This window comes from Anthonomus grandis, chromosome 6, assembly GCF_022605725.1.
Source record: "Anthonomus grandis grandis chromosome 6, icAntGran1.3, whole genome shotgun sequence".
In the NCBI taxonomy this organism is placed as follows: Eukaryota; Metazoa; Arthropoda; class Insecta; order Coleoptera; family Curculionidae; genus Anthonomus; species Anthonomus grandis.
In genome coordinates, this window is record NC_065551.1 from 31,316,729 (window position 1) to 31,335,579 (window position 18,851).

At 32.6% G+C, this 18,851-nt stretch overlaps 1 long non-coding RNA gene across 2 annotated transcripts; it reads right to left on the reverse strand.

Annotated features, from left to right (window-relative positions):
* Positions 1–1,522: 1,522 nt before the first annotated feature.
* LOC126737639 (uncharacterized) lies at positions 1,523–6,357 on the reverse strand. 2 transcript variants are annotated; one of them, XR_007661065.1, is made up of 3 exons: positions 6,199–6,357; positions 5,265–5,510; positions 1,523–2,168 (listed from the first exon to the last, which is right to left on the reverse strand). It is a non-coding gene; the product is annotated as an uncharacterized LOC126737639 (long non-coding RNA). The 2 variants fall into 2 exon arrangements; XR_007661066.1 differs by having other exon boundaries at positions 6,100–6,304.
* Positions 6,358–18,851: the final 12,494 nt, after the last annotated feature.

Genomic DNA, 18,851 nt, shown 5'->3' on the forward strand with positions numbered 1-18,851 from the left:
GTTGTTGGTCGTGAAGCGAAGTATACAGGTTGGGGTTTTAAAGATTCTGTATTATCTTTCCTTTCCTTTGCGATTCCTTGCGAAAACACAGTTTTAAATGTGGTTTCGAAGATTATATAGGAACATAATAATAATATTGCCAAGGAAAAATACTATACAGAGCGTTTAAGATCATCTGAAAATAAACAAGAGAGTTTTGGTCGATTGTGAACGATTTCAGGCGTAAGCGTCGGAATTTTGTTGAACCTCAGTTAGAACCTAAACTGTTGAATAATTATTTTGCTAGAATATCTGAAGGTTTATCAAAAAATATAACCAACAACAAGGACCGAATTAATTACCTTGAAAATCCCACTGTCAATGACTCTTTCTTTTCTTATCGAGTAATTTGTGACGATGCTTGTGACGATGTGACGAAGTCAGGCAATCGTCATTCCTCAGTCATCAAAAACAGATCGGAATGCATTGATTTCGTTTTAGTCGTAGAAAATAGTATATTCTGAAATAAGAATGGAATAAACAAAATTCTATAGGAGTCAAGATGTTTATTGTCCTAACCGAGCACGTTGACTACGTTACGAGTCACAGCTTTTCATGGGTTCATAGAATACACTATTTATAAGATTTTTCAATTTGGCTTTGTATCAATTTTTCTTTAATTCATAATTGCTTAAATTTCGGCTCTAGATATTGCAACGATATTCAAAACGCATTTCTTCGTAATTTCGGAATGATACAAGTGGCACACCGCAAGATGTCTCTGGAGATGCGTGGATAGTCAGCGAATCTTCCGAAATGGTCAGCCGAGTATATAAGGAGCCGCGTCGCCGCTGGAAGTCAGTTGACAGTTATTGGGAAGTTATTTACAGGAATATTGGTGCAATATTTAAATTGGACATAAATAGCAGTAAGTAAATACGGTTAAAATAAACATTTCAAGTGTGTAAATAAATTAGTTGACTATTTTCGATTGTTTTAATTCACACCCAACGAACGGTAAAAACGCTATTTTATCTTTATTAATTATTTAAATAATTACTACTAGATGGCACCATAGTATAAAAGTGGAAACTGGACGCTTAGCTATTTATTTAAATAGTTACAAACCAACAAACTAGTTAAAATTTTAAAAATCCCAATTTTTTACCTGTGTTGGAATGAAATGTTTAGATAGATTGTTACCAAATCTTCTCAGATTGTTCTGGGCATTATGCTATAACACCTATCAAAGATTGTGCTCGTTTTGATTATAATAAGTGTTTTTGAGCTTTAAGCCCTAACATGACTGATATATGAGTTCCTTCGGTTTTAATTACCAGCCAAGGCCCAGATTTAGTATTTTCTTGAGACAAAAAACCGAGTGGTACTGTAAAGGACTGAGAAAACAATACTTAGAGCTAAAAAATTCAGAATTCTTGGCCACCGGCCAATCAATCAATTCATTTGGGAGAAGTTTGTTCTATTTTGTAACGATCGTGTGCTTGCATGCAACTTATTGATTATTAAGAAGAAAAGTCACAAGTAAGTAATAACTTAGTTCTATTATACTACATTCTGATTTGTTTAAACAACTATTAAATATAATAAGCCTATTTAAACCTAATATGGATCATTATTTTCCATTTCGATTTTGGGAATATTATCTTGTCCGAGCGCATAACAAAAATTGCTAGCATTGGAGCTAGTTGAAGGGCACGATATATTTTTTAGAAGTTTTAAGATGTCCATTTTGGCATTAAACTTTTGCTCCTGCGATAATTTCCGAAAGGTAGGTACTAAAGACAATAAAAAATATTTATCCTCGTCAATATCGTCCGCCTCATGTGGCTGATATGAAGGAACGAGCACACTTTCCCTCTGAACTGGTAGGGCAATTTTCGGTATTTTCTGTAATCTTACTGGTTGACTGTTCACGTCATTGCAATTTGTTGAATTTTCTGGCTCTGTTAATATCTGCTCGTCAGCCTCCTCGCCAGACGTATGCGCCGAGTCATCTTGTTGATGTGTCTTCTTGTCATCCATAAGGGGTAATAAAAATCGAAGGTTATCATAGAACATATATTTTCTCCTTTTTTTCATGCTAGGATTGCGTTGGTGAACCCTTTGAAGGTTTATTTCTTTGCGGAAGCAGTCTCTAAAATTTTTCCATTTACGCTGTACATCTCGCACTAAAAGGAAAATTAAAATGCTCTATTGATTTGTTAATTTTAAATATTTAAAATGTTTATTTCATTCGGATTTGTGACAAATATTCGTATACGTGTTTAACATTTTTTTATAAAACGTGCTGAATAATGTATTTTATTTTATTTATTAAAAATATTTTCACGTTTTGCTCTGGAGAGCTGAAAATCATATTTAAAATCTTTAGCATGAAATATCCATTAGTTTGATTCAACACTGTTTCATATGTTCGTAGATGAAAATATATACCATAAATATAAAGTTTTAATAACGGGTAACCATCACGGAGATGAAAATAATAAAAGGTTTGTGGGGATACTCTGTAAGATAATCAACAGAAAAAACAAATATGAAACCTGTAAAAAACAAGTGGATAATCTCTTGGACAAATTTACTTCATCACCTAGATGATTATTGTTCTTTAAATCTGACAAGATTTTTCATCTTAGAATTTTGAATTTATTCTATAATAAAACAAAGTGTGTACAAAAATGACTAAAAGACAGAATCGAATTGAATGCAAAGAATTAATCAGACAATGATGAGAATTTGGCCTTAATAACTTAGGTAACGGAAAATTGTATTCAATAGTGGCCATTTAAAATAGTGGATTAATATCGGCAACTAAAATTTTAAAATCGGTTTACAGGGTAAAATATAGAAGGCATGACTGGTGTAGGATCGATCATTAAGTTGCCAATTATTTTCCATGCAACTTGAGAGTATGCTGTGCTCCGAAATTTGAAACTGAAAGTCTGCCTTGCCATTGTTCTCGTTTGTTAATGTATTCCGCGCTTAAAATCTTGTTTTTAATAATTTAACTTCCTTAAGTTTGGTTTAGGGCTAATTTTAGGAGCCTCGATCCATAAAGCAGCTTTTAGATACATACAGAGTACGACAGTCAAATGGAAAGAATCAGTAAATCATTTTATTGTCAAAGAAATATTTTTACTACGTAAATGGGAAGTTAAAGAGTAGGGTTTTGCAAAATTGTGATTTAATGAAAAACTCCATTTGCAAATGTCTTCCGTTGACATGTATGCATTGTCGGAATTGGTCCTAAAGGTTTTGCCTAATTCTTTGCAGCGTATCGACAGATGTTGCTGTAATCTCATTACGCATTTATTGTTTAAGGGCTGAGACTGTCCTGGGTGAATCTGATGCAAATACTTTTGTTCCACAAAAAAAAAGTCGCAGACAATTAAGTCGAGCGATCGGGGTGGCCAATTGATATCCCCGTTTCGAGAAACGATACAGCCGAGGAAGAAGGCATTTAAAGCATTCATTGAAATTCCTGCAGTGTGGTTGAAACAGTATGCTTTTATTTACTGGAAAGCGGTCAAGTTTTGCTTTGAGGCAGTTCTGTATCACATCGGTATTTTCAACGAACGAATACGTTCAAAGTTTTCAGAGATTCGAACTGTTTTTTTACTACCACCCCTTTTTTTTAACGTCGATCCAGTTTGCTTAAGATTGTTTACCCCAATTTTAGTGCGGACTATGTCCCAAGCCCGGACTATGCGCTGGCTATGGTATTGTACCTTGTGGACCCATGCTGAGAAACGATTGTGGTATTATATACTATCTAGAAAAATAATTATTTCCCTCTCACTATGATTCAATAGAGTATGTGATCACCCTGTGAAAACACTATTTTTTGGATGCTTTGGATTTGATCCGTTACATTAAGACCTTTGACCGTTACAGTGAGACTTTTTCACCTGCACAACTGTGATTCGAAAACCTGATTACGATCAACTTTTCAGACTCCACATATATACAATTTAAATTTCTAAGGCTTATAACCTTAGATAATATTGGAAGAGTGGTAATGTCGGGCTATAAAAGATCTGAACGCTGCGATGAAAGCTTCGGAGGTTAAATCAGAGACCAACTTCAGGTGTATTGCCTTTAGCGTACTTTACTTAGGGTAATTATTATGGTTCCAGCCTAGTGAAGACAAATACTAAAGAACAGTTTCACCTGTAATACGCGAAATGTTGGTAAATTCGATTTGGATTGTAAGATCTAGGATGATAACGAAAGTACTTTACATAGCGTAAGAGATAGCAAGATAGAAACTAAAATTTTTGAACTAGCAAATACTGCAGGATCCTAAATCCTATGCAAGTTTGTCCGAATAATAAAGACTTATCCTATATATCATGATAGTTAGACAGCTATTTCTATGGAAATATTTTTAATGTTCTCAATAAAAACCGTCTGAAAAAAAAAATCATGGGAAATATGTGAGGATAATCATGGAATAAACAAAATTCCAGGCATGTAGAGAGGTTTGTTGCCGGATACCTTTTCGGATCCAGATACCGTAATTCTTGGTTTAAAGCATGCCTGTTAGATGGCATCATGGTATAAAAATGAAAACTATTTATCTTTTCAGATACAATGCTTCTACTTCAATTAACACCATCTTATTTAAATTATAAAAAAACGGAGGAGCAGAATTGGAGTATTTTTCTTTATTAAAAAGTCTGCCTATGAGATTATTAAGTTAATTTGTTAGAGCCCAACATGTACTTGATTAACCACGGATCTAGACTGTTCAACAGACATGTTATTATAATAGAAATGTATTAAATAAAGGGTGTTCAGATTTCAGTGTTCAATAAAACATGGTTTTCTGTAGCAACCAACAAAATATCGTGTGTTTTACATCACTAACCAAACCAGTACTTTCATATTTTTTTAATAAGGAACATTATTTCGATCCAACATTGGACGCACTTTACGAATAAGGGCAACTTTTACCATTTCGATAATAATTTTTGAAAATCAGAACGTGTTGCTCTACCCTGTAATGCAGGTTAACTAACTCCCATCTGTCACGTCATAATCATGTGACATAATGATTGCCAACCATGGCGCGCAATTCAAATCTTGCGTTCTTTTTGAAACACCTTTTAGTTCACAAATTTGCTAAACTATCGGCCCTACTTGGTGAATCAAACACCTTGTATAATTTGCAGTCATGGTAAAAAGTCTATTGAGATTTATTCGCAACAATTAATTAAAACTATAATACTTTCTACAGTATTCAGGAGAAATTATAAAAATATTACCTGTTTTATCCTGAGAATGATTATCTAATATATCCCAATTAGATATAACAGCTTGGCAAACCTTTTTCCAGAGATAGTCCCTAAGGTTTTTATCATTGTATTCCGGTATATTTTTGTTCCATAATGATTCTTGTTTTTCGATTTCTTTAATAAGCCTTTCGCTATCAAAATACTCGATTTTTTCAATCCTTGTAGAGGCTGCCATAGTCAGATGGCAAAGTACAGTAATTGTCTATAAAAATATTGCTAAAAACAAAATGGAAAACCTTATACTGTTTAAAATTACTTTATTTTAATATAGTCGAAAAAATAGGATATATATGGGTTTATGGTGATCTTTGAGAGTTTATTCAATATTATGTACATACAATGATCTACCACATGGAAGAAAACTCAAAACAAAACAATTTGATTACGATAGGCTATATCCCAAATATATGACGGTTCCAGATATTATTTTAATTGAAATCAGGATATTTGTTTATATAATCCACAAAAGCGTTAAGGCTTTCTTGATTAGTCTGGCTTTTAATTAATTAGTACTGAAATATTGGACATTTAAATTATATGCACCATGATACGAAATAAGTATTGGAAACAGTGAAACGAAGCTGAGAAAAAAAAAGCTTATTATTGGGTTTAGGGGCAAGGACTGACAATTTTTAGAAATAATTGGTTGAGTTGATAGTTTGGCATTATTTTATTGGAAAAATCTTACTTTAAGATGTCTTTCTATCACAAAGTGTTAAAGCGTGGTCTGAAAACAAATAATAGTGATTCTCCAGCATATATTTTACTACTTTTCAAATTAAATACATACATAATGAATTCTTACCTATTCACTTAAAAGTTTTTCCATTTAAACGCAAACATATAATGACGGATTATACTGGGGTAGAGATGAAAAGCAGATGTTGTAGCAAAACGTACATACCTTGTGAGTATAAAACACAGGACGATTACACAATTTGACCCTCGTCTGACTGACTGTACTATACCAAAGACCCGTCCGTAAACGACAAAATGAAAATACGCCGCGGTTCGATAACCGCAACGGATGAAACGGGCAGGCAAAACGTGAGCTTTTGTGTGACGCGTCGGCAATGTTGTCGCTGTTGCCGATCTGCTAAAAGCATTCATATATTAATTTCTTTCTTTGATTTTGCATTCCAGGGATGCGAACATTTGTAAAACTTAATTTCTAAATGTTTTTAAAAGCGTCTGTAATGTGGAAAGACTCTGGTATTTTCAGAAATAGTTCTCCCGGTAATTCTTTTCCACATTTGGTGTACTTACCTATAAGGGACTACCTGCACATTCAAAGAAAACTTCGAAGATGATTAGGGTAACGTAATATTGCCATACAATTACGTAATAAAACTGATACCACTCTACTACTTCTATTACGGCTTTTGATTTGTGGTATTGTAGCGTTTATTAAGTATTACCTAACATTATCCGATACTTGTAAAGTCTAGTGAAATAAATATTTTTTTATTATCAATGTTATCACCTAATTCTATTATTAGTATTAATAACATTCTAATTATACTTCTTATATTACAATTCAATTTCACAATTAAATCTAGCGAGTTTAAGCTATCCAAGATTGTTACTGATGATTTTGTGCTATTTATCTTTAAACTGTGGTTTTCAGAGACTTTCGTAACCTATATTTACTTTTTCACTGTTTGATCAATTATTTTCAAGAATAACTTGCAGCCCAAGGTTACAAAAAAGGATTTAAGAAATTCAACAGCACGATTTGAAAAACCAACAAAGTGTAGCAAGATTTCATGGTTTCAAAAATTAAAAACCCTTGCGTTATCTAGTAGAATGAGAACACGTAGCTTACTTCCATTCCATGACCACAATAATTCATCAGTAAATACTTATATTGTATGCAAGAGTACCTATCAAGAAAAATGCGAGCCTGTGTTTCAACTGTTTTCTCCAATATTTTTAATAATATTGGTAAAATAATCAATACACTCTACAGGAGGATTCATTTTCGGTTAAGGTCGCACAAAATCATGCTACCCTAATAATTATATCTGGAAAGAAATAATAATAAATATGTTTATTTTGCGGAATGCACTGTATAGTATTTCACAAGATTAGGCATAAACAGAGCTGCCTAATCTTGTGAAATATTATACAGGCCATTCTATAAGCTACTAAGCTTGACTGTCCTGGACCACTACATCCCACCAAACAGAATCTCCATATTCCACCCACGTTAAAAAAAGCCGTAATGTTCAGTATTACTTGAAAAACCAACAACATCGTCTTTCATATTTTATATTGCATGTGTTCCGCCTTAAAATTTGTTTTACAAGATATAAGACGGATATAAAGATATTATATATACTGGGATGGCTTTTTGCTGTCTTCTGAATAACTTTATTTCACAACAGACTTTGATATTACAATTTCCTTATTTTCGGTGTAAATTAAATTATAAAGACTTATTAAACTCTCTTTGTTATTTAATATTTATTGATCCAAGGCTAAATTTAAGATATCAAACTTATAATGACTGTCCTAGTGAGATGTTGAGAGATGAACAAGATCTTCCTTAATATATTGTAGTGATTCAAAAAAACAACTCATTGGTTGACTTAGATAACTTGGACTATAAGCTTACCCTTAAGACTGTCCTTGAAACTTGACATCTAATAGCCTTTCCAGATAATTTGGTATTCCGAATTGTATGGAATGGCGCCTTACAGTCATCTAATTTACTTTCTTTAAGCAAAAGACTTTTAAATTACATTGTTTTTGTTTTCTGTGTAGTTAGCTATTCATTAAATTATAAAGCCCTATTAAACCCTCTGTCTTATTTAATTTACATGATTTTCTTCTCAGGAATTTATCCTGATATACCTAAAAAGACAAATGTTATGGCTTTGTAAAGAGGAACCTTCTAACTCCAGGCCAATTACTTTGACTAGTTTTATTGCTAAATTAATTGTTTAAAATTTCGCCTTAATAATGTGTTTAAGGAATCCGAAAAATCCCAGCAAGGAGGATGCTCTTGTAAAGGTAACTAACTGCATTGTCTCATTCATTGTTGAAATGCATGATTTAGCAAAATCCTATTAACCAACAACATCGTCTTTCATTTATATAACATGTGCTCCGCCTTAAAATTTGTTTCACATGATATAAGACGGATATAAAGATATTAAATTTTAATAAAACCCATTTTCAAAGGTTCCTGGAAGAAAAAGTTAGCCATGCGCGATATTCAAAAATAATTTCCGTTACACGACTGATAGATCTCAAGTTCAATAGGAAACTTCTCTCTAGCATAATTAAATCGAGAAAGCTTAACTACTGTTAGAAGCCAAAAGCTTTCATGAGAGCGGATTTCCGAATCGCAGAATTCCTGATTGGGAAACGTTTTAATGTTTGATGATTGACAGTAGTTAATATTAAACCGAAGGATATAGGTAACGATTTGCAAAACCCTTTAGGTAAGCTAGTCTTCTTGTTTTGAATGGAAACTTTTTTATCCCATCGATGATCAAGAAAATAATTAAAAAGTTCTTGTTGTTTTTTATTAAGATTCTCTGCTGAAAACTTTCTTGGAAAAACAAGTAAGTTGAATGAAAATGATTCGTAAAATGCCAAGAAAGCCGGACTTTTAAGAATTTTAATTACTTTAACTTTGAGGTGAGCTACCACAATTAAGTTTAACAAATATGACAAAAAAGGGGCTCAAAAGTTAAATGATTGTTAAAAAATTTATTAATATTGCTTTCTAAATTAACCGGCATATCACTTATAAGTGGTGATAGATCCATAAACTATATTTAGCTTGTTAAAACATCTCGGTAACTATATTCACTGATATAAGAATGTTACACCCAAAAGGAATAATTCTTCAACTTGATTTGATCACAATGACTATATTTAAAGGATGCTATGGTAGCAACGACAATGTTTTATCTTTGTTTTTGTTTACCAAGATCTATAAAAATTCTTGCAAATGTTATCGGTTTATTCTTGATAATATGAGGCTACCTAAAAAGGTACATTTAAGTGGTGTAATATTTAAAAACTTATTTTCCATAATGTAATAATCATTTCATGAATACTCTGGCATGCAATTAATATCCAGACTTGCGTTATGTAATACTGAGCGGCCAAAGGGCTTTATGAGGATGGATTTTCCGAATCGCTGAATTTCTGATTGGAAAAGTTTCGATGACCGACGGTTAGGTTAAGGGAATGGCATAAACCTAATAGAAAATATATGTCAAGCGTAATTATAGAATATTTGCCCCAATCGATTATTGAGGGCAAAAGCTAAACGTTCTTTTTATTTGACAGAAATATTCCTATTTGTTGTCCAGCTATTGAACTTTTAGTTGAGTGGTCACTTTGAAGAGAAAAAATTATTTTTGGACTGCATTATACTACATTCTTTCTTGAACTAGTTTGAGCTTCAAGCAATATTTGTAAAGAATCGTGTTTTAAACATTAAGAATTATTTCATTTGTTGTCTAGTCTACGTCAGAACCATTTGATAACCACGAGTTTTGTCGAACAATGGTCTCGTAATATATAAGGACCCCTCGCCGCTAGAGGGCCGGTACAAATCCAAATGTTGCCGCGATATTTGAATCGAAAGAATTTGCAGGAAATATTAATAGATAGAATTAAAAGCCTTCAATTCTCTTAACCATTATCACAAATACTGCAGGCCTATGTTAATAAAGATAAATGTGTTATCTTTAATAATTAGGCAGCCATTAATACCTAGAGTTCTAGTTTTCTCTTTTCTAGAAACAGTTTTAATAACTGATTTGATAGTCCAATTATACCCATATCTTGTGGACATTCCAGCGGAAAAAGCGTGAGGGACAATATCAAAAGCTTTTGCTTAATCATGCTTTTCAACAATGAATGAGACAATGCAGTTAGTTACCTTTACAAGAGCATCCTCCTTGCTACGATTTTGCGGTTTCCTTAAACCCAGTATTAAGGCGAAATTTTAAGCAATTAATTAAGCAATAAAACTAGTCAAAGTAGTTGGCCTGGACTTAGAAGTTTCCTTTTTACAACCAGTCTTATATAAAGGGATAACATTTGTCTTTTTAGGTATATCAGGTATAAATTCCCGAGGAGAAAATCATGTAAATAAAAAAAGACATAGGGTTTAATAGGGCCTTATAAATTAATTAGCAGCTAAATACACAGAAAATAAATACAAAGTAATTTGAAAGTCTTTTCCTTAAAGAAAGTAAATCATGATGACTGCAAGGTGCCATTCCACACAATTCGGAATACCAAATTATCTGGAAAGGCTATCAGATGTCAAGTTTCAAGGACAGTCTTAGTGGCAACCTTATGGTCCAAGTTATCTAAATCAATCATTGAGCTTTTTTTTGAATCACTACAATATACAGGGTGTTTCAGAACTATGTGATCAAACTTCTAGGGGTTGTTCAGTGCAGAAGAAAAATCCATTTGACTATAGGAACCCATGTCCGGAAATGCGTCACTACGCCACTACTGCCCTAAGGCCCTAGTAAAAAACATTAATTACCTACCTAAATAAGATCTGCTGCATTTATTTTTACCGCTTGTACATGATACCATAACAACAATTGTTTAAAATCAACGCTTACCAATGTCAATTCTCAATGTCATGTTTAAAAATTTTATAGCTTACAATTTTTAAACATTTATTGCTAATGAAAAACTTTACCAGTCAAGGCCGATATGCATTTGGCATACGGAGCAACAAACTGCAATGCACGAGCAGCATCGCGGTTGTATCATGAACGTTATCCTGAACGACAGCATCCTGGATACAAAAAGTTTATTGCGGTTCATCGGCGGCTCGCTGAGACAGGCATGTTTAAGACCAAGATGCATGATACTGGTGTTGCTCGAACCGTAAGAACGGTCGAATTTGAAGAAGACGTGCTTCAGCGAGTTGCCGATGAACCATCAAATAGCACACGTGAACGCTTCTGTCTGGCCGGTACTACACGAGCAACAACTCCATCCTTACCACTTCCAGAAAGTTCAAGGTATGACTGCAGCCGATTATCATCCTAATGCCTTCTGGATCACATCATTGCACAACCAAATTTTTTACGATATGTTTTGTGGACCGATGAAGCCTCTTTCACAAGAGACGGTATTTTTAATAGTAGGAATAGGTATGTTTGGGACGAAGAAAATCCTTATTCAATTTTTCCAAGAAAACATCAGAATCGTTGGTCTGTCAACGTATGGGCAGGCATTGTTGATGATTATTTAATTGGGCCATACCTTCTACCGGAACGGTTAACAGGACCTATTTATCTGCGTTTCTTGGAGGAAGTTCTCCCAGAACTCCTGAAAATGTTCCACTAAACGTTTTGTAAAGTCTTTAGTCTACGAAACTCCAGTAGAATCAGAGCTATACTTAATTGGACGAATAACAGCAGCATTTGAAATCATTCAAAACGAGGATCAAATTTTTAGTGTAGTCCGCCGAAATCATGTGCGGCGTTTAAATCGGTATATTGAGGTTGGAGGAAGACATTTTGAACAATTGTTGTGATGTTATTATATATAAAAGGTAAAAATAAATGCATCAGATCCTATTTAGGTAATTAATATTCTTTTCTAAATTTAAACGCGTCTTAGGGCCGTAGTGGCGTAGTGACACATTTCCGGACATGGGTTCCTATACTCAAATGGATTCTACTGTTGCACTGAACAACCCCTAGAAGTTTGATCCCATAGTTCTGAAACACCCTGTATTGAGGAAAATCTTGTTCATCTTTCAACATCTCACTATGCCTGTAATTAGTTTTCGTTTATTATCGTGTAAGAAATTCTACCATGTTTTCACCCTTTACCGATAAGATGAAGCTGCTTTACAGTACCCAAGAAGTTTGATATCTTAAATTTAGCCTTGGATCAATGAATATTAAATAACAAAGAGGGTTTAACAAGTTTTTATAATTTAATTTACAGGTAACACCAGAAACAAGGAAATATCAAAGTCTGTTGTTAAATAAAGTTATTCAGAAGACTGCAAAAAGCGATTCCAAGCAATTCGGAATACCAAATTATCTGGAAAGGCTATTAGATGACAAGTTTCAAGGACCGTCTTAGTGGCAACCTTATAGTCCAAGTTATCTAAATCAACCAATGAGTTTTTTTTAAATCATTACAATATATTGAGGAATGTCTTACTTAACAAAATTCTTCATCAATTGAAATATCGGCACTAAGAGATTTCACTGATTCAGTCTTAATACATTTAATGTTACAGTTTTCCTTTGGAAGATTAGATGCATGAAAGAGTTAAGAGGATGAGAACATTCTAACATCTTAATTATATCATGCGTATAATTTTTTTTTCATTTTAGACGAATAAAATAAATTACCATTATTGCACATCTTCAAGGATAAAGGTTTAGTATTAGCAACTTTTTTGAAAATCGCACCTTTAATTAACATATGAGCAAAAGCTTAAATGTATGTATTTATACGGGAAACAATATTCAGAGGGTGCAGTATCGATTTTTCAAATGGATTTTTTTCCAAAAAAAAGCGAAAAAAATAAATTTCACATTTATACATTTTCATCACACTTGAAATTACCCAAGTTCGTTTTTCAAAGCTTTTATAGTTGGATTGGTTTGGACTAAGATAGGTTAAGTTAAAGTTTACCCACATTTTAATCCTTTTACCGTTATTTCAAGTGCGATTAAATGTTAAAATATATTTTTATCTTATTTTCGCAAAAAAAATTTCTACAAAAAACTACGCTCCGGTTTCTGGTCAAATTACATACATTTAAGCCTTTGCTCATAATTTTAGGTGCGATTTTGATAAAAACTGCTTAACTAGACCTTTACCTTTTCAAGATTTTGGATACACGTTTTGAAAAACTTCGTTTAATTTATTAAAATTTTGATTTTTTTTTTAATTAATTAAAAGTTCAATCAACCAATCCTCCAAAAATAGGATCTCACTTGCAAAACTCTGTGCGAAATTTATGGAAAAAAAACGCGAAATCATACCACGTGCGACACACGAATTTCGCGAATATATTTAACCGACTCTTCCAGGCTGCATTCAGCGCGATACTGCTGAATGAAATTTCTTTGAAATTTTACAACAGTCAGCGTTACTGTTCAGCTTCTTGAACGAACAGCGCAGTGTATTAAGCGCAAAAACAACATTTAATAAAGCCTTTTTTTAACTTAAAAGAGATACTATGTGGGTGCTTTAATATGTGGTACAGTAATCTTTTACAAATGAAATTAGATTCAAAAGAGCTGGTTGGAAAATGTGGAATCAGGAAGAAACTTTAAGAATTTAATTTGATTTTCTAATTCAAATAATAATTTAAAAAAAAACATAATTTCTTTATTTTATTAAACTGTTATGCAACTAGGAACCTCCTACGCAAGGGCTATAATAATACTATCGGTTATTTCTTCAAACTTAGTGGCACAGGCTTATTAGAGAAACTGGACTATTTTGTTCTTATTTCATACGTTAAAGTTCAGGTTTCTCGTGCTAATAATCGGGGTCAAACAACTGATGCTAAAAATAAATTTTACCTGGAAAATCTCAATATTTAGAATTTTATTGTCTAACAGGAATATCCCAATAAGACGTTAGATGACATAAGAAATATAAAACATATAATATAGACTATTATTTACCTTTTATGAACTGTGTGCAAAATTAATATTTTAAAGACTATACTTATTATTTTATAACTAAATCATTTAATCGCATTTAATATAATCTCCCAACTCAGCCCCTAATATAAACAAAAAAAATCACCTATAGTACTACGACATCCATGCAATCCAATCCAATGCAATTAAGGGTAGGCTGAAAATGTCAATTGCCATTGATAGTCAATTATGTTGTTACAAACTGTGTACAGCAAAACTAAGCTAGCACAAAGAGTTTCATTATACAGTGATATTCAACTAAAACGGTTTAAGAGTAATTGATGATCAAAACTTCTAATTGGGTAGACACCATCAGTCTTAAATGATAGGTATTTTAAGAATTTACGTTGCACAGATTCAAGTCTAGTAACAAAGAAATTATAGTAACCATAAAGGAGTACCATAAAGCAATCTTGATCTGACCAATGAGCTTTACAGAACTTCTGTTCTAAATATATTTGTGAAGTTAGAAGTTGATCTTATTCTAAATCCTTGTGATCTCAAGGCATATTCTACTACTTTGTCAATATAAGTGTTAAAAGACAAATTTGTACAAATTATAACTCCCAAATCATGCATTGAAAGCGATATACTAAGCTCAGCTAATTTCAGCAAACAATCCTGCCGAGTTGCTTGAGATTTGTGTAACTACGTCGTTAATTTTTGGGCAAGCATGACATGCATGCTCCATCCTGTCAAATGCTTTAGCGAATTCCGTATATATAACTGCACGTTGCAGTTGATCGCCTGATAGCCAGAGTGAAGAAATATCATTAGATGGCTGATATTGGGACCTGAGGAAAAGAGCTGTAATACAGAGTGGACCATTTTGATATAGGCCTCAAAATTGCTGCGAAAGCAAGTGAGATACAGAAAAATATTTGAGACTAAAGTTATTCCCGTGACCATTATATTACTCTTGATAAATATATTTGACAAAAAGGGTTTTAAGTTTGATAAAAAGGACCACATTTTCTGAAGAAGATCTGTATATTCTTAAGACAAGTAAGTCAACAGTTCCTCCATGGATAAACTCACTTCGACAACAGTTTAAGGCGATCGAGTAATCAGTAAAAGACCTCATTTAATGTGCAGTAAGAAAAATAATATCCGAAAAACCCAGAAACTAAATGAATGCTTCTAACTCATCTATTTCATTTTTAACTGACTGTAAGCTTAACAATATTAAGCTAATATCACCTCCTCGAATGAGCAACAACATGCAAAATGAAATGAGTATAATATAGTTGGCTTCAAGGCTAATCTGTTTTTATTCTTTTATCAAAACGAAACGAAATGCAGACGCATACAATCTTTTAATTTAATCTTTCAGGCCAATTCAAATGCTTTTTTTTAAATATTTTTCTTTAATACATGGTCAAACACTAGAAATCCACGTATAGCCTTCAGACTAAATAATATGTTAATCGAGATAACCGCATTAGTCATAAACTTCAATTGGTTTACCATTTGTTTTAGCAGATATATATAAAACAGATAATTAATCTACATGTATTAGCTCACGTAACAGACTTTCAAATATGGTAAGAAACATGTTGAATTACAAAATTGGGATATTGATGAAAATGTTAAAATCATAATGCTTCTTCTAAATCTCTTTTTGTATTGTTCACTACGTTTTCACCATAATCAAATTTCAAATTTCCCGCTATTATCACGTCTCAAAGCCATTTTCGCTTCCGGTTAGTATTACTGCTCGACATTCAGAGGGCGCTCTCAATCGACGATGCAGTTTTCTATTGTCGTTTATGGAGCACTCCTTGAACCATGATCTTTGGTTAACGTATTTAAATAATATCATAGTTTATACGAGTATATTTTTCTTTACTTAAACGTGAAGATTAATAATATTTTAATTAATTAATTAATTTTTATTTATTAATTTTTAATTATTTTTTATTAATCATAAATTGACTGCATCTTCTGAAGTTCTTTTTGTCCTGTTCACTACGTTGTCATATACTTTTTACCATAATCAAATTTTAAATTTCCCGCTATTATACCGTCACAAACCCATTTTCGCTTCCAGTTAGTACTACTGCTCGACATTCAGAGGGCGCTCTCAATCGACGATGCAGTTTTCTATTGGTGTTTATGGAGCACTTCTTGAATCATGATCTTTGGTTAACGTATTTAAATAATATCATAGTTTATATTTTTTTATTTAAACGTGAAGATTAATAATAGTTTAATTAATTAATTTTTATTTAATAATTTTTAATTATTTTTTATTAATCTTAAATTGACTGCTTCTTCTGAAGTTCTTTTTGTACTGTTCACTACGTTGTCATATACTTTTTACCATAATCAAATTTCAAATTTCCCGCTATTATAACGTCACAAAACCCATTTTCGCTTCCAGTTAGAATTACAGCTCCACATTCAGAGGGCGCTCTCAATCGACGATGCAGTTTTCTATTAGCGTTTATGGAGCACTTCTTGAATCATGACCTTTGGTTAACGTTTTTAAATAATATCATAGTTTATATTTTTTTTACTTAAACGTGAAGATTAATAATAGTTTTTAGGATCACGTAGTAAATATAAGGAATATTTAATATAAAATTTCAAGAACTACAGAAAACGTATGAGCTGAAAGTGTATAAGAAGTACAGTAGAGAAAGGAGATTTTTTCTAGTACACATAATCTCGGTCTCGCATAAGCTAAGTATGTAGTAATTAAAGTGAAAGATTTTACTTTTTCTTAATTTTTAATAGAAAACAGTTATTTATCTTATAACATCTACGTTAAAGCTTTCTTTAACTATTATTTACATGAATAGCTGCCTTAGGATCACTAAATGCAAAGAAAGGCCTTTTTCATGATGTTGAAGAAGGGCAAATTTCAATTCAACAATGCATTGAAATTTCCGTAATTTATTGATTAAGCAAAATCATGCTTCTCGACTCGCAGCATTTGAATTTTTAAGATGTACTAATCAGTTTTGTATCATTTTGTCATGTTCAAATATTAACTTTTCCAATTAAAATATAAGCTTAGTTTGTGCTCATATTTGGTTTAACCCAGTGCCATAAAACTTACTACTACTACCAGTTTATACTCTACTTTTTCTTCACTTAATCAAGAATACAAATAAAATTAGGCCTTACTCCTGGACAAGTAATTTTTAATTTAATTATAGTATTGGAATGACACGTTTCTCTCTTTCGCTACTTTATAAAGTCAACGTAATTCACTCTGTTTTAAACGAAAAGCCATCGCATGACTAGATCCGTTTCTGGCTTTAATTTCTACATTCCTTCCTATTGTGGAAGCCATTTTAATTCCCGAATTTAATTTCACGTTACACGTTCCAATAGGTTTTGCTGTATAGAGGCATTCGGAACATTTAAATAGTTATCACTTTCAACAATGGAAAAATTGTTTTTCATAAATATAGCATCGGGTCATTTGAAAAATAAAAATATGCGATCAGATTTCATTAAGGTGGAATCGAATCCTTGTTATACAATTCCAATCATCCATAAGCCAATGATCATCTCCTAAAATATCTTGTAAAAAAGTGGATTGAATATATTAAACCACTTATCCTGATATTCGTAGACTACGAAGAAACTTTTAACATTGTGAAACAGTATCAGGTGTCATGGTCACTGTTTGACTATAGACTAGACCATCGATACTCCTTAGTCTGATTAGTCTTATAAGATATTATATAAGATTAAGGTAGGAATAAACTGTTTACAAACATGCTTCAGTACATGCTTAAGTCTGTAAATGTAAAAAAAATTAGGATTAAACCTAAACGGTGAAAATCTGAAACATTTAAGATGACATAATGCTATTAGATCGCCTCGACCATGATATACCAGATAAACTCAGCTTCCTATAAGGTGTCGGAATAAAAATTAATGCGACAACAACTAATGACCAGCCTTGTAAGTGGAGAATGAATACATAGGTAGTAGCTAAGCAGAAGAAACTACCTCATACCAGTATCTTGGTCACGAAATCCGTAGAAGAGATACTTAAACCTACAAATTGCTTAGGGAAATAGGATTAACGTATTTGGGAACTTAAGCCATATATTAAAGTCAGATCTACCGATTTGCTTGAAGAGAAAACTAACACTCTTGACTTATGGTGCTGAGATTTTGGCTTTAACAGGAAGCGCTGTATAGGAAATCAAAATGGCAGTACAGCATGCGATGGAAAGGTCAATGCTGTGACTGATCCTTAGAGATCACATCACCTCACCGTGATCTCTGACTCAAATATGAAAACTTCATTTAAAACAAGAGTAATTTCTAGTCTTTAAACTGCGTCAATCCTAAAGTGAAATTGAGAGAGATATATTGCTAGAATGCGGGACAACCGATGAAACAAGAGGACGACCGGCAACTAGATGGTTCGATGATATTAAACGGATCACACTTATGCTAGGAATACACTTTTTATGTCAGGAATAGATTCTTTTATTCTTAATTACAATTTACAAAACTCCTGTCATGTCCTTTGAATTGTTTCTAAGATAATAACAAGACTTATTTAAATGCTACGAAGCTTGATGTCCTTTAAAGGCCCATGGAAAAATATAGATATGGTTAGAAGAATATAGATGCTTTTAGCTGATAGGCACTAATAATTTCAAGAGAACAGTGCCAGTCAAAGCAAGTAAGTTCATTAAAATATGGAATGCTCAAATTACAGGGACTTACATTAGAATAACCTACATAAGCTAAATGCAATATTTTCAGTTTCCAGGGTGTCCTTGGATCCGTTACATTTTGTCATTGATCCTGATGAACACCTTATATGGATCCTTCTTATCCTTCTGGAGCTTTGGTGACTTTTATCTGCCATGATTAGATTCATGGGCTATTTGCAAACGCTCTT